Raw genomic sequence first — 16,472 nt, 5'->3', positions numbered from 1 at the left:
GTCGTTGGTACTCTTTACTCTGGCTTTCGTCCATGAGGTGGCGGAGGAGTTTCCACGTGCCGCCCCGGTGGAGCTGGCCGTCGGCCTCGCTGCACAGCTCGAACCACTGCTGCGCGCATAGCTGGCGACTGTACTTTTCGATTTTGCTGAACTTTTGCTGTCGGTGCTGCGGATTGCTGTACACGTTGACCGCCATCACGGTCGTGCTCGTGCTCTTCCCTTTGCGTCTGCCGGTGGCCACCGTCAGCTCGGTCGCGCATAGCTCGATCGCGCTGCCGCGGCTTCCCATGAGTGCGTCGTGCTTGACGAACGCGAAGCCCCTTAGTTCCTAGGCTGTTGACGTCTCCTGCACTCGTCGTCGTCGTAATCGTCGTTTCTTTTAGTAACGGTACTAAAACACCGGGAAACTCCTTTACGTTTCGCGCTAGAGAGCTTCGTGCTTCGAAGACACAATACTTTTACAGCAAAGCTGTATACCTCAATCTCCAACGGTTTTTTCTCCGTGGGCAAAAACGCCAAGGTGCCAAGAATACACTTGTACGCTGCATGCTTCGCCCCTCTCCAGATTTCACGTTAGTGGAGATGACCCGGGATTTGTTCGAGAAGGGCACCAAAACCTTGCGTCTGGCACTTCCCTTTGATTCTTCGGAAGATGCACCTGACCAAGATCACGAATTTCTTCATTAATTATGGATTTATGCCGTCACAATTAGGCTGGCCAAAGTCGTGTGAGGTAAGGCCTGCCCCTTCTGCTTGGCTACTGCCTCTGGCCGTCGACCTCTTCAAATGTGTCCAGCTAAATCGACAGAATAGCCCCAAGAAATCCTCCTTCACATAACTACCCATCCCTCTGTCCCTTGACACAGTAGAGGCTTTCCATATGTTGAGGCTGATTACCATCATCATCTTTTTAACAGGCGGTTTTTTATAGGCAATATAAAGAAAGAGGGTTAGCAATAAATTTATTTATCTGGCTTTGCTGCTCTTGTTCAGGCACCCGCCCTGTTGGGAGCATTTTGTCCAGGTTGGCTCGGTGTCCTGGCCTTGAAGTTGTTGTGCTGGTCGCGAGGTCCGGGAATGTCACCCAAGCCACCCACTGCTCGAAGGAGGAAAAGGTTGTGGGAAGACCTGGGGTTTGTTGCAACTCAATATCAGACGGTTTGTGTTGGCTGAGGGCCCGAAATTACAAGTTGCGGGGCATTGGGAAAGGTTGGTAGGTGGCAGGAAGAAAGGAGCGAAGGTGAGTTGGTGTGCAGTGCAACGTTCGGAAAGGGGTATCTGCTTCTCTAAATAGATGGAAACGTGGGGCCGGTAACATTCTTCTGCTTCACTGGCCCAGACATACTCTCTGGAGGGGAGCGCAACCGTTTGTCATTCTTGGGTAATGGCCTGGTGTACACGTGCATGAACCGCGCCGTGTCTGGATACACAATCTGGATGCACATTTCCATGCCGGCTTGTCGATCATTTGAAATATTTCTCCTCCGCTCCTGAAGCGGCTGACCCGCGCGCTAAGAAGACGCATACCGGCAGTGGAATGGCTTGAGCTGGTAAAAGTGTAGAATGTCAGCCCCACGGCCATGACGGTCGGTCGGGTCGGTGGCACGACAGGTTGGCGTCCCGCGGTAAGTCTGGAGACGCATTCTGTGTCATCTTCGTGTTAATCAGAGGTTACAGCTGTAAACATGTGCGTAAGCATCATCATGCATTCGAATGTATTCTATGTTTTTTTCTTCCTCCTCCTCCTTCTCATCATCATCAAGTCTACGCTCACTGCAGGGCAAAGGCCTCTCCCATAGATCTCCAATTGCCCCGGTCCTAAGCTAACTGTGACCATTTTATCACCGCAAACTTCTTTATCTCATCTGCCCATCTTTCTGCCGCACCCTGCCGCGCTTGCCTTCTCCAGGGATCCACCCCTTTACCCTTAGTGACCAATGGTTACCTCGCCTTCGCATTACATGCCCCGCCCACACCCATTTCTTCTTATTATTTTCTACTAATTTGTCCTTAACATGGGTTTGTTCCATCGCCCACTCAGCTCACTCCTTGCCCCTTAATGTTACACCTTCATTCCGATCCATTGCTCGCCGAGGCGTCCTCTATTTAAGTTGAATCCTTTTACTGAGCCTCCAAGTTTGTTCCCCGTAGGTGAGTTAGGTGAGTACCGGTTAGGTGCAGCTGTTATTTTCCTCATCAGGGACAATGGTAGGCTGCCATTAATTACCTGAGAATGTCTGCCGAATGAACTCTACTCCATTCTTATTCTTCTAAATATCTCTGCCTCATGTTTGGGATCCGGGGTCACAACTTGGCCTAAGTAGATATATTCGCTTACCCCTTCTACTGCATCGTCACCTATCTCAAACCGCTGTGCTCTCGGGAGGCGCTTGAGCATTGCTTTAGTTTTCTGCATATCATGTTTCAGGCCCGAGATTCGACTCTGCTTGTCCAGTGCAGTAATCATACTTTGCGATTCGTCCCCCGAGTTGCTTAGCAAGGCAACCTCATCAGCAAGTATGAGGTTACTGAGGTATTCTCAATTATACGCCCACCTGTTCCCAATCCAACGTTCTGAGTACTTCTTGTAAACATGCTGTGAGTAACATTGAAGGGATTGTGTCTCCTTGTCTGACGCCCTTCCTTATAGGTATTTTACTGCTCTGTTTATGAAGGACATTGGTATCGGTGAACCCATTGTAGGTATTCTCTAGTATTCTTACGCAATGCTCTTCTACACCCTAATTCTGCAATGCGTCAATGATTGCAGGTCACCATCAACTACACCTAAAACCACAGAAAACGATACACTGACGCACCCCCATATACTGAACAGGCCGACCTCGTGGTACGCGTCACCATCGCAACAGGCATAAATAACCGCTCTCACTCTCTGCACGACAATACGCACGTCGCAGAGGAAGTTGCCCTCGTCATCGCCGCGACAAGTGGCAACCCCATCACGGCGCTAATGAATTCGCAGGAAGCATGCCTAGTTGCTACAAGGGTGCATCTGCGAAACGGCTCTGTGTAACATAAAAACTACTTCTCAGCTACTCGAGATACAAACTGCCTGAATAGCCTCATCGCACATGCGCTGTTAATGTGGCGGCACACGGCGCGGTTCATGCACATATATACCGGGCCATTACCCAAGAATGGCAAACAACGTTTGCGCTGCCCCGCAAAGAGAACTTGTGGGCCAGTGAAGCAGAAGTATGTTACCGGCAGCACGTTTTCATCTATTTAAAGAGGAAGATGCCCCTTTCCGAACATTGCACTACACACCGACTCACCTTCGCTCCTTTCTTCCTGCCACCTACCACCCTTTCCCGATGCCCCGCAACTTGTAATTTCGGTCCCTCAGCCAGCTCTTACCATCAGGTATGAAGGGGGAGGAGAAAAATGATCGGAAAGGCCAAGAGGTCATCCAGGCCTAGTGCTCACCACTCGGCACTGCGGACGGGGAGTTCGGCGGATGAAAAAGAGGGCAGGCGAAAAAGGGGATAGGAGCGGCGCCGCGCACACACTTTAGTTCCTTCATGGGCACTATAGTCTTTCATCCAAGGGTGTGTCCTTCGTGAAACGCAGAAGCGCTTTTCCTGCCTTCTGCGTAGTTGATTGTCGGGTAAGAATAGTCTCTGCTGTGAACGGTTGATTGTACAATAGGCTGAGCTCGGTGACCGATACGCGTCTTTCCGATGAATACTGGTGACAACGACAAAGCACATGTTCGATGGTCTCCTCAACCGCAGGCGTCGCCGTGGGCACTACTGGCCATCCCGATGAGGCAGGAATAGGCTTTCATGAAGGCCGCTCCCAACGGCAGTATACAAGGTAAAGTAGACTGTGATCAAGATAGCCCACACGGAAGACGGCGCTGCAGTAGAGGGTCCTATACTCGGTTACAACTCAAGAACGGCACCATCTCATGTAGTGTATCACTCCGCCAAAGCGCCGGACCCGTGACGTCAGTGCGCGTGCGTTTTGAAAGGGGTTTGCTATGAATGGGTGATATCGTCTACCTTGTCTCACGCATTTTGTTTGTCGTCACTGGAGTCGTTTATAAGCATATTAAGTCCAAAAAATCACGGGCACGGCTCACGCCATGTTTAAAATATTCCCAGTAACGCCCTACTTGCGCCGCGCGGAGACACATCCGGCTACGGTGATAAGGCACAGCGGCAACTTCCGGTGCCGTGCTTAAGTTGCAACCGAGTATAGTTGTGGTGGCGCGGCTGCACAAAGCCCGGTGTGATGATGTCAGGGTTCGGTGGTGTGGACCCCGAGATGTGCACTCAAGAGCAATAACGATAGAGTCACAACAAGAAGGTGTAACATAGATGTATTACATTGCACATAGCGGCAAAGCGGGAATCCGCAGAACGGGATGAAAAAAAAAATGAAAAAGAAAAGAATGAAGCACAAAGAGAGAGGTCAGCGGGAAGAAGTCCTTCGCTGTCGGAGGTCGATGGCGCTTCGTGAGAAGAAGCTCAAGCGCGAAGGAAAACAGAACCGCCCCACTGATGTAGTGCGTTGTGACTCGGTCATGAGTGACATCGATGGTCCTATAGGCTGACCGGAACGGAAGGCGAAGCCACGAGGCTCAGCAAAACGGCAGGAGAGGGATCCCAGCGCTGTTGCCCGGTGCAGTAGCGGACCCGGCTAGTGATCCGGAGGTACCTGGCGATGTCGCGGCATGGTCGCACGTGCGGCGTCGACGGGTGTATTCACTGCTCTATGCAGGCGCGCCCTGAACGTGCGTCCGGCGAGCAGCCTCCATCGCATTTCTTCTCGACGTCCTCTTCTCCCAGGCTGCCTTTTAAACACGAAAGTGTTTTATGCTGGGGTCCAACATGATCACGTGCGCTAGTCTCGCTCACCAACACCCGAACCCTGACATCATGACAAATGGAGGTCCTGCGCGGGAACTGACGAAGCACCTTAGCGGAATGAGTCCTTGAAAGTGGATGCAAGATGGTTCTTTCCCTGTCATGGCCTTTCGGGCAGCTGCATCAGCCAAAACATTTCCGGTTATTCCACGGTGGCTTGGCAGCCACTGAAACAAAGTATTATGTCCCTTTATGACAGCCTGGTGAAATCATTCTGCACTTTCTGGAACATTGGAAAGGAGGACCATACCCAAGGCTGCTCGCAAACTTTGCAGGGCGCCTTTGGAGTTGGTAAAAATATACCATTTTTGTGGAGGAGCTACCATAATGTATTCAAGCGCTTCACGGATGGCTGCAAGTTCAGTAGCCTTCGAGATCGTGCCATGGGCGACAAGGAATCGAATTCTGGTTGATTCTGATGGCAAAAACACCGCACTTGCCGAGCTTGAGGACGTTACAGAACCATGTGTGTATATATGCTTCCGGTCATTGTATGGTTCGTGCAGTAACGGCATGGAAAACTGTCTGAGAGCAAATGTTGGACAGTCGGCCTTCTTTCCAATGCCTGGAACATGGAGACGAATCTCTGGGGTTGCCAGGCACAACAACAGGGAGAACGGTGTGACCGCAAGCGTGTAACTCGACGGTATTTCAACCCTGTGCGCTGCGACAGTGGCTGCAAATGAAGAGCGTTGTCCACTTCTAATAAGCTGCGGAAGTTGGTGACATGGTAGCCTCGTGAGGAGCCTGATGTGGATGCGCAGCGTCTCAGTGGTCACATAAGTTGCTATAGGATTGTCTTGGGCAATGTATATTATTCCCACTGTTGACGCACACCGAAGCAAACCAAGACACATGCGCAGAGCTTGCGCGGGGATGCTCTGGATCGCCCTAAGTTTAGTGTAGCATGCAGTGGATATCGCTGGTAAGCTGGAACCCAAAACTCCCAGGAAAAGTGTATCGCACAGCTGCAGTAGTCCTCTGACATATGTGCGCTATGTCTTTCCAGCGAGAAATCTGAAAATGTTGGTGATGGCGAAGAGTTTATTTAACTTCGTTAATAGTATTCTGTAAGCTGTCTTGAGGCTCATCTAAGTGCGTCGTTGGATTCTTAATGGGGTCTAGTACTTCGCGATACGGGCCTGGGTTTTGTTAACTGTCCCCGCACAGGAGGAGTGCTTTCAATACAAGAACACAATCTGTCATTGTAACAAGCAACACTCTTGGGCATGGGTACTGCAGAAGAGAAGAGTTACTAGTTCTCTTTGACTTAAAATCATAGGAGGGACTAACCTAGACGAAAAGAAAAAAAGTGGTTTGATGAATGAATGAATGAAAGAAATCTTTATGAACAACAACAGGTTAAGTTGTTAGGGCACCTGCCCGGTGGAGGGGATCCCTAGTCCGGGATCCCCTGGCTGCGGCGGGCTGCGCGGGCCCTTTGAACCAGGTCAAGCTGGAACGTAGGGTACTTGCTGGTCAACCGCACCGTCCATTGTTGTATGGAGGGGTTGGGGATTGGTTGCAGGTCCTGTGTTTTTTGGCACTCCAACACCTGATGGTATAGGGTACCGAGCGCTGGGAAGCTCCGTTGACATGCCGAGTGAGGTGCGCGGGGCATGGCTGCCGCTATTCGTAGTGTCCAGGATGTCTTGACGATATCGATGGCGTTGGCTTCCCGACAGCATGAAGGGTTACGGGAACAGGTAGTCGTAGTGGCGCCGGGCAACAAGGGGCCGGTTCATACAGGAGAGGGCACGTTCCGTTTGACGTGCAGGCGCAGGTGGTTCCGCGCAGACCTGGGAACTAGTGCTGATGACTGCGGATAAGTAAAAAGTGGTTCAATGAGACCATTGCTGCCGTCGCTTATAGTCGGGTCCACTTATAACGTTCTCAGTTATAACGAACGCTCGGTTACAACGAACGAACGTGGTACGACGTCACAGCAGGCATTGAGGCAATGGAATTTTGATGAAGATGTAACAAACTGGCGTGAAGGTGCAAGTCAGGTACACTGAACGATCGACTATCTGCCGACCGGGCCTTGCGCTCGCAGTCGCCACTTGATCGGCTTTTCACGAACGCGAAGTGCCAGATGAACTCCGTGGGGATCACTCTTTTCCAACAAAACTGATCGCAGCCACCAAACGACAATAATAGTGCAAGAAAATGCAAACACAAAAGGAACTGGTGATTACGATACTCCCTAATGCGGTATTTGGACTCAGCAGCATGCGCTGAGGCAGCACTGACTCATGGGTTTTCTCGACGGCAGCTATGGTGAGCCTCTGCGGCGGTGGTGGGAAGTGCGCCTCAGCAAGGAACCGCGAAGTGTGTCTTAAGCGAACGTACATCATCGACACACACACACGCCCCGCTCACGTTTTCGCCACAGCGTCGCGCCGTCAAGCGCCTCGTGCGGACACAGCATACTGCCTCCTCCCCTCCGCCACCGCACACTTCGGAGAGCGCTGGGTGTATGGTGGTGAACTCCCAAATGAGTTCAAAATATCTCCAGTCCACTTCCTTTCCACTTTATGAATCAATAAAACACTGACTCACTAACTCTCCTCTATTAATTTTGTGACACTTTCCTCATTTGATTTCTTTCATCGTTCGCTGTTTATTTCACTCGTCTGTCTTGCCACAGTTCTCTCGGTTACGCCGTCAACCGGCTCAGCCCAGAGACGGCCGCCAAAGGGCTGTGTCCTAAAAAGGACGTCGTCGTAGTACAGTACATGTTGCCCCCCCCCCCCCCTCCTTCCCACAACTTCGTTTGGAAGCTTGCGGACGGGGCACACGACGGGCTCGGGACGAATAGAGATAGGGGAGGAAATAGGGAAGACCACGGCGAACTTGCAAAAAGTAGGCGTTGGCACTGTGCAGCACCTGTGAGGCACATGCGCTTCTCCCGTCCAGACTGTCTGCGGGCGGGCAAATCGGCGGAACGTGTTTTGTAGGGCCCCAAAATTAGTTAGGTATGAAATTCGGCAGTCCCCACTCATGCTCGCTCGCGCTCTCCTCTCCAGTTCGGCTGAGAGAAAAGTAGAAAAAATGTGGTTGTTTCCTCTTCCATAGGAACCGGTAAAACACGAAAGTGAAATGTGCCTTCACAGGAGCAGTTGAATGTTTATTGTGCATCGATGTGAACTTGCACGTCGCTATTTGTTTCGTTGGTATGGAACCGTCAGACGCATCAACGTTAGACACTGGATTGCCGGCTTCGGAGAATTGCGATAACCCGACTGACGACACCGCAGGCGCTCGCAAACCGTCCGTGCGAACGATACCAAACGGGTTGTCAGCGAATCGTTTGGTGAACACACGGTACGCTACAGCAAAAGGAACAGCGGGCCGTGTCACGAGCGTGACATCCGGAATTCGGCTCGCAGCTTACGCTGCGCGTTCCCCATACACGTAGGCGCTGGAATCGAGAGAGAGAGAGAGAGAGAGAGAGAGAGAGAGAGAGAGAGAGAGAGAGAGAGAGAGAGAGAGAGAGAGAGAGAGAGAGAGAGAGAGAACAACTTCATTGAGCCAACTGCGGCGACTATGTGCCGGATGGGGTGGTTCCCTCTTCACTGGACCGATATGCGTCCGCGTCCGCCTGGCCCCAGGAGATCAGGACGAGCTGTTCTTCCAAGGCGGGGTTGGTTAGCAAGGTCTCCAATCACTTCTTAAGGGGTGTGGGAAGGGTTGTGGGGCGTTCGGTAAGGGGTGGGGGTATCGTTTCAAGAAATCGTACTCTCCAATGCCGTGCCAGAGCGTGCCCACGTGCCCATCTGCCTACAGAAGCGCCACTCTTCCTCGTATCTCTCGGGGTACATTCTGGTTTGGAGACAGGGGTGCGGGAAGGATCCAGCTTGTATTTACCTGCAGATCGTTTGCTCCGCTCTGCTGAGCGATTTGTGCGGTTCAGGGTACCGCCGTCTGCCTTCCCTGTAGTGGCTCGTGATGTCCGGTGTTCAAGTACTCGGACGAGCTGGTGTGCGAGTGTGTTGCCCTCCAGCCCTGAGAAAGCCGGTGTCCATATCAGTTCGACTTTGTGCTCGGGTACACGTCGTTTTCCTCCCTCGAGTATTCTGAGTGCCGTCAGACAACCCATTTCGTTTCGTTCGCACGGACGGTTTGCGAGAGCCTGTGGTTTCAGTGGGATATACGCAATGTTACGGCGCGTGCGATCCAGTGTCTAACGTTCATGCGTATAACGGTGCCATACCGACTAAATATAAATAGTGATGTGCAAGTTCATATCGACGCATAATAAACATTCAACTGCTCCTGTGAAAGCGTATTTCACTTTCGTGTTTCACCGGTTCCTATCGAAGGGGGAACATCAACATTATTATTAATTATACATACCGCACAGCACACTTGTGTTCCCGGCAGGACGAGCCCTTGAATATCACAACACGACCAAAACAGTAAAAGGGACAAAAAAATGAAACAACGAAAATTGCATTGATATTGCCAATACCTAGACGCAAACAACAACAACAACAACAACAAAAACAGGGTTATGCAGAATATAACGAGTATGGCTAAGTAATGGAATTCAATTCTGCCACGGTACGGGGGAGAAATGAAAACTTGTAGGTATCAGTATTCTCATGGTATTGTATTAGCGATCTTGGGTGGTTGTGCTGCGTGTGTCTTGTAGTCAGGGCGGATATATAAAGGGAGGGTCGATTGTCGATTGTCGATTCATGGTTAGTAAGCGAGCAGAGGAAATCAAGACGGAGTTTCTGTCTTCTTAACTGAAGCGTGGGAATGTGATTGGAAATCATTAATTCAGAAGGGGAATCTGTGCGACGCAATTTTGAACAAATCAGCCTAATAGCTTTTCTCTGAGTCTTTTCCAATTCATCGATGTTATTTTTGGTGTACGGTTCTCATACTACAGCAGCATACTCAAGTTTGGCTCTAAGGTATCAATGGTAGCAAAGAAGTTTAACACTTGGCGGCGAAATACGAAGATTGCGTCTCAAGAAACACAGTTTTCGAAAAGTGGAGGAGGAGGTTTTGTCGATGTGCAAGTTCCAGGAAACATTATTAGTAAACGTTACGATACGTATTTGAAGCTGTTGACTTGGTTAACTTCACACGATTCCAGTGTGTACTGAAATTCGAATGGAGATTTTTTTTACGCAGTATCCGGAGGGAAGCAGTTTTCTCTGCGTTGACAACCATGCCCCATTCCTTGCACCAACTGTACATATTGTCCAGGTTTGTGTTGAGTTCGATTTGATCCTGCATGCTTGAGATTTCACGGAGTAAAATGCAGTCATCTGCAAACAGCCGGATATGAGTGGTAGGTGTAACTACACTGACGATATAATTGATATTTAAAAGAAAAAGCAACGTCCGGATATGACTGGAAGACAGCTTGAGGCATGACCATCAATCAAAACATACTGCTCTGTATTCATCAAGTGCATAGACATTCATGCAACTAAAGTCTCTGGAAGATTAAGGTTTCTGAATTTTTGAATTGATTTGTCATGAGGAACATTATCAAATGCTTTGCTAAGATCAAGAAAAGTTGTGTCTACCTGAACATTATTGTCGAGAACCTTCGCAAATTCGTGTGTGACGGTAACCAGTTAAGTCACAGTCAAATACTCTTTCCTAAAACTATGTCTTTAGCTTGTTAGAATCCAGTTTCTTTCAAGGAATTCAATAATACGGTTGGCTATGATATGTTCAATTAATTTGCAATATGTTGACGTTAAAGATATAGGACGGTTGTTCTCCGCAATTAATCGATCCCCCTTTTTAAAGATTCGGATGACTCTAGCTGTCCTCCACTCACGTGGTAGTGTTGCAGTTAACAAAGACGCTTGAATTAAACATTCAAGAATCAAGGCATTCGATGCATAAACATTCAGGATTCATTATATCGGCTAGAATCTTAGCCTCTAATGGATGCTTTACTATGACGGCTACGCCCCCACATCTGGTGGTCCTGTCTTTGAGAAACACGTTGTAATGGGGCGGGGAGACCTCATCCTCCCCAAGTTCATTTCTTAACCAATTTTCACTTATTACGGCTATGTGCGGATCTTGTTGATGTGTTTATTGAGTCCCATTTCTTGATCCCCGTCCTGCCCAAAATAGGGCCGCCTACGGACGGGTACGTATGCTATAAAGGTATCGAATAAATAATTAAATAAATAAATAAATGAATGAATGAATAAATACATAAATGAAATAAGTAAATAAATAAATAAATAAATAAATGAATGAATTTGCCGACATTCGAAAATCACAAAATTATCGACACTTTGTATACCTATTAGTAGTATCGAATAACGAAGGATAGGCTCTACAGGCAAGTCATTTGCAGTTTTTCAACCTTAGTTATCGCATACACTGCGAACGCACATTTCCGCAAAAACATCAACCTGCAGATACCGCTTGATCGTTTTGGTATATTGCTACAAACACGTCCTATAGGGCGTGTTTGTAGGCATGTTGGTTTTTCAACCCCCTATGCAGTGTTTAAAAAAAGACTATGTAAACATGTTCTATGATGGCAAAAAAATTTAACTTCCTTTACTATTTAATCGTAAGGAGTAAGTGCATGGAGTTTCTTGCTAAAATACTGCAGAAATTCAGCGACGCTCGCGTATAAAAAGAAAAGACAAGCACTAAAACATATATCCATTGTAATTTCACCTCTAAGGCAAGGAATGCCTTAGATAAAATATGAGCTGTCATTAGCTGTTCACTGTGTCCGCTGAGCGACGCATGATTACTACCAAACGTAGGCATTTCGCGGCAAGCTAACGTAAAGACCCTCTCATCCTACTCCTATGGCGCCATCTGACGCGGTTTTCTCCGGTATTCCAAAAAGCGCGCTATTAATTTGAACCGAGCTTAGCAGCTTCTGGTGCTGTGCGTTGGCGCCACCTGGAAATTGTTTGGGGCACTTTGGCGGCTCTTCTCTTTTGAAATGTGTACCTAGGTGGTTCTCGTGCTTCGGCGTCGGAGTGGATCCCCAGGTCGCAGCTGACGCATGTCGCCTAATCAATTACAAGCTACGTTTACAATGGGTAATTAGAAAGAATAATGATATACGTCTCCCCGTTATGGTGCTCAGTCAATACTGACCAGAAAGGAGAATTCAGAGCTGTACGACGCACTCATTTGTTAAAAAACAGTGAAACCTTCGGAACAATTACAAACATACCTTTCAACATGGTATGTGACAGCACATATATCCAAGTTACAACAGCAACAGAAAACGGACTTTTCTAAAATAATATAAGGATGAAAATGACTCAATTCGCCGGGCGGCGCATACTACAGCATTATACATATTCAAATTTGTTCAGATAAGTACACGAGTGTATAATTTACGGGAGGGGGTCCCAAGGTTTCCGAACCTCTGGCCGCACCTCTGATGCTTGATATTTTGGAGCTAACAAGTTGTGAACCCATCGCAACCAGTAAGTGTGGCAGACGTTGTACAAATATCATCTAACATCGTTTAACAATGGGACATTGTAAAAAATACAACATTTTGTGGAAAAAATTGGCAAATTGGACTCGATTGACAACAGAACAAGCAGAGAAAAAATGTCACACAAGTAAAATCTTTCTGGAAGTTAGTGATGAGTAGCTAAGAACATCTTCAACTTTCTTTTGAAGGGTTGAAGTGAGCTAGCTACCTTTATTTCAAGTGGTACGTCATTCCAAAAAGAAATAGCAGAAAAAAGTAGAGTGAATTTGCCACAATTAGTTCTTACCTTAGGCAAAACAAGTTCTGATGGGAGGAAAATCTAGTGCAGTTAGGGTTGGTTAACATGTGGCTAGCATTGTCTAACTATCTAACTAGCTCGCTAATAATGCGAGCATCTGGTAAGAACACCCAACAAGGAAGTTGAAACATACCTCCAGGTAACATGACCAATTAGCAGATGTAGGCATATACACAGACTTCGCTATGGATAAAAAAGTGTATGGTGAGCTTATGCAGTTCTAGGCGATGCGAACAAAGTAATCGCAATCAAATTGCTTAAACCTTTTCAGTATGCGAGTAATTGTGAAGAAAAAGGAGTAGCTGTTCCAAATGCAATGGGTAAAAAAATCCAAACAAATTGACATTTCCATTCAAACAATTAAAGGGACACTGACGGCAACTATCAAGTTGGGCTCAGACGAAAGTTCAACTGCAACGAATACCTCTCAGTGGTTATTCTGCGGCAAAGAGGCTTTAATTGCCCAGAAATTTCCTTGAAGCACGCTGAAGCACGCTCACATTCTACCGGTCTCAAACCAGGGACTATCACTAGATGTTTCTCGCGCACTCCGAAGCACGCCGCTCGACCGTTATAGACAAGCCTTTTGCCGGCTGTCCATTTGATTCCCAATTTCTATTATCGCTTTGTTAAATTCCCGTACGTTTGAGTGGCACTTGAATTCCCTATTCGCGCTTCAACGGCTGCACGCCCTTTCGTGCGGGTATGTATAGCGCACAGAGGACCGTTCATTACGTCTTAACGTTTGCTTTGTGCTATGTTCACACTGCCGACGTAACAGCCATGCCGTGAACTATGCACCTAAAAAAGGCGTTTCACGCAGTTTGGGTGGCTGAGACCTCGAATGACGTCATCATTTAAAGATATTACGACAGTTCATACAGCAGTCTGAACCTGGCGTTATACGTGAGGCCGTGAATTTGCTGCGTGCGCACTTACTTCAGCTTAACTGTCAACGGCGTAGCGTATCGGTCATTGCGATGTGAACCAAAACACACTGGACAAATATATTTCACCTGTTTGTCTCCAGCAAGGCGCTTTTTAAACGCATTTATTGTCGCCAAGTTGAGGGTGCATGCGGCGCTGACCAGAAGCGCGAATACCCGGCCACGTTTGAACGGTCGCTAACACTCTACTGCAATCCATTATTGCAATATATATATATATATATGTATATACATATATATAAGGTAAACGATTAGGCTAGTGAAGGTTAAATAGTAAAAAGGGGCGCAATAAAAAACATAGCAAGTTTACTTCGAAAACATAACTTTACATCGACGTTTCGGACGGGGACCGTCCTTTATCAAGCGTCTTGATAAAGGACGGTCCCCGTCCGAAACGTCGATGTAAAGTTATGTTTTTTATTGCGCCCCTTTTTACTATATATATATATATATATATATATATATATATATATATATATATATATATATATACATATATATAAATATATATATATATATATAAATATAACAGAAATAAGGGTTGGCAGTCGAGAAAACCTCGGAAAGCAAAGGGGAGGATGTGGTAGATCATTGAAACAGATTAAGAATTTGGAAAGAAAGAAAGAAAGTGAAGAAAAAATGCCCGCCAGGTGGGATCCGAACCCACGACCTCCAGAATACCGGTCTGGTGCGATAACCACTACGCTACCGGCGGGGCGATTTTCCCATTCACTTTCTGGGGTATTTATGTTAGGTATGTTTGTTTCCTGTGCTTGGGGGTGGTAGCCAGCGCCATTCGGACTAATCGGGGTGAAGGGGACCTTCTTTTTAACCCCCGGGTCGTGACTCGAGTGTCTACGACATGTCCAGAGTGGTCGACCAGCTTTGAACCCTCTTAAGCTCCCTTTGGCAACAAGACTGCCAGAACAGAGGTCCTCGCTATGCATGTAGCGAATCAGAATAGGAAATGAGGGGCTCGTTGAAAATAACACAGAAATAAGGGTTGGCAGTCGAGAAAACCTCGGAAAGCAAAGGGGAGGATGTGGTAGATCATTGAAACAGATTAAGAATTTGGAAAGAAAGAAAGAAAGTGAAGAAAAAATGCCCGCCAGGTGGGATCCGAACCCACGACCTCCAGAATACCGGTCTGGTGCGATAACCACTACGCTACCGGCGGGGCGATTTTCCCATTCACTTTCTGGGGTATTTATGTTAGGTATGTTTGTTTCCTGTGCTTGGGGGTGGTAGCCAGCGCCATTCGGACTAATCGGGGTGAAGGGGACCTTCTTTTTAACCCCCGGGTCGTGACTCGAGTGTCTACGACATGTCCAGAGTGGTCGTCCAGCTTTGAACCCTCTTAAGCTCCCTTTGGCAACAAGACTGCCAGAACAGAGGCCCTCGCTATGCATGTAGCGAATCAGAATAGGAAATGAGGGGCTCGTTGAAAATAACACAGAAATAAGGGTTGGCAGTCAAGAAAACCTCGGAAAGCAAAGGGGAGGATGTGGTAGATCATTGAAACAGATTAAGAATTTGGAAAGAAAGAAAGAAAGTGAAGAAAAAATGCCCGCCAGGTGGGATCCGAACCCACGACCTCTAGAATACCGGTCTGGTGCGATAACCACTACGCTACCGGCGGGGCGATTTTCCCATTCACTTTCTGGGGTATTTATGTTAGGTATGTTTGTTTCCTGTGCTTGGGGGTGGTAGCCAGCGCCATTCGGACTAATCGGGGTGAAGGGGACCTTCTTTTTAACCCCCGGGTCGTGACTCGAGTGTCTACGACATGTCCAGAGTGGTCGACCAGCTTTGAACCCTCTTAAGCTCCCTTTGGCAACAAGACTGCCAGAACAGAGGCCCTCGCTATGCATGTAGCGAATCAGAATAGGAAATGAGGGGCTCGTTGAAAATAACACAGAAATAAGGGTTGGCAGTCGAGAAAACCTCGGAAAGCAAAGGGGAGGATGTGGTAGATCATGGAAACAGATTAAGAATTTGGAAAGAAAGAAAGAAAGTGAAGAAAAAATGCCCGCCAGGTGGGATCCGAACCCACGACCTCCAGAATACCGGTCTGGTGCGATAACCACTACGCTACCGGCGGGGCGATTTTCCCATTCACTTTCTGGGGTATTTATGTTAGGTATGTTTGTTTCCTGTGCTTGGGGGTGGTAGCCAGCGCCATTCGGACTAATCGGGGTGAAGGGGACCTTCTTTTTAACGCCCGGGTCGTGACTCGAGTGTCTACGACATGTCCAGAGTGGTCGACCAGCTTTGAACCCTCTTAAGCTCCCTTTGGCAACAAGACTGCCAGAACAGAGGCCCTCGCTATGCATGTAGCGAATCAGAATAGGAAATGAGGGGCTCGTTGAGAATAACACAGAAATAAGGGTTGGCAGTCGAGAAAACCTCGGAAAGCAAAGGGGAGGATGTGGTAGATCATTGAAACAGATTAAGAATTTGGAAAGAAAGAAAGAAAGTGAAGAAAAAATGCCCGCCAGGTGGGATCCGAGCCCACGACCTCCAGAATACCGGTCTGGTGCGATAACCACTACGCTACCGGCGGGGCGATTTTCCCATTCACTTTCTGGGGTATTTATGTTAGGTATGTTTGTTTCCTGTGCTTGGGGGTGGTAGCCAGCGCCATTCGGACTAATCGGGGTGAAGGGGACCTTCTTTTTAACCCCCGGGTCGTGACTCGAGTGTCTACGACATGTCCAGAGTGGTCGACCAGCTTTGAACCCTCTTAAGCTCCCTTTGGCAACAAGACTGCCAGAACAGGGGCCCTCGCTACGCATGTAGCGAATCAGAATAGGAAATGAGGGACTCGTTGAAAATAACACAGAAATAAGGGTTGGCAGTCGAGAAAACCTCGG

At 47.9% G+C, this 16,472-nt stretch overlaps 1 protein-coding gene across 1 annotated transcript in view; it reads right to left on the bottom strand.

Moving 5' to 3' along the window:
• The window catches only part of LOC144175541 (acetylcholinesterase-1-like), a 65,689-nt gene that overhangs the window by 14,954 nt on the left and 34,263 nt on the right, over positions 1-16,472 (bottom strand). The gene's annotated exons all lie outside the window — the stretch shown is intronic.

Source organism: Haemaphysalis longicornis, unplaced genomic scaffold (assembly GCF_048455015.1).
Source record: "Haemaphysalis longicornis isolate Haplotype H1 unplaced genomic scaffold, Haemaphysalis longicornis Haplotype H1 scaffold_3, whole genome shotgun sequence".
Lineage (NCBI taxonomy): Eukaryota > Metazoa > Arthropoda > Arachnida > Ixodida > Ixodidae > Haemaphysalis > Haemaphysalis longicornis.
The sequence above is the reverse complement of the archived record's forward strand: the minus strand, read 5'-3'. Positions and strand labels throughout refer to the sequence as shown.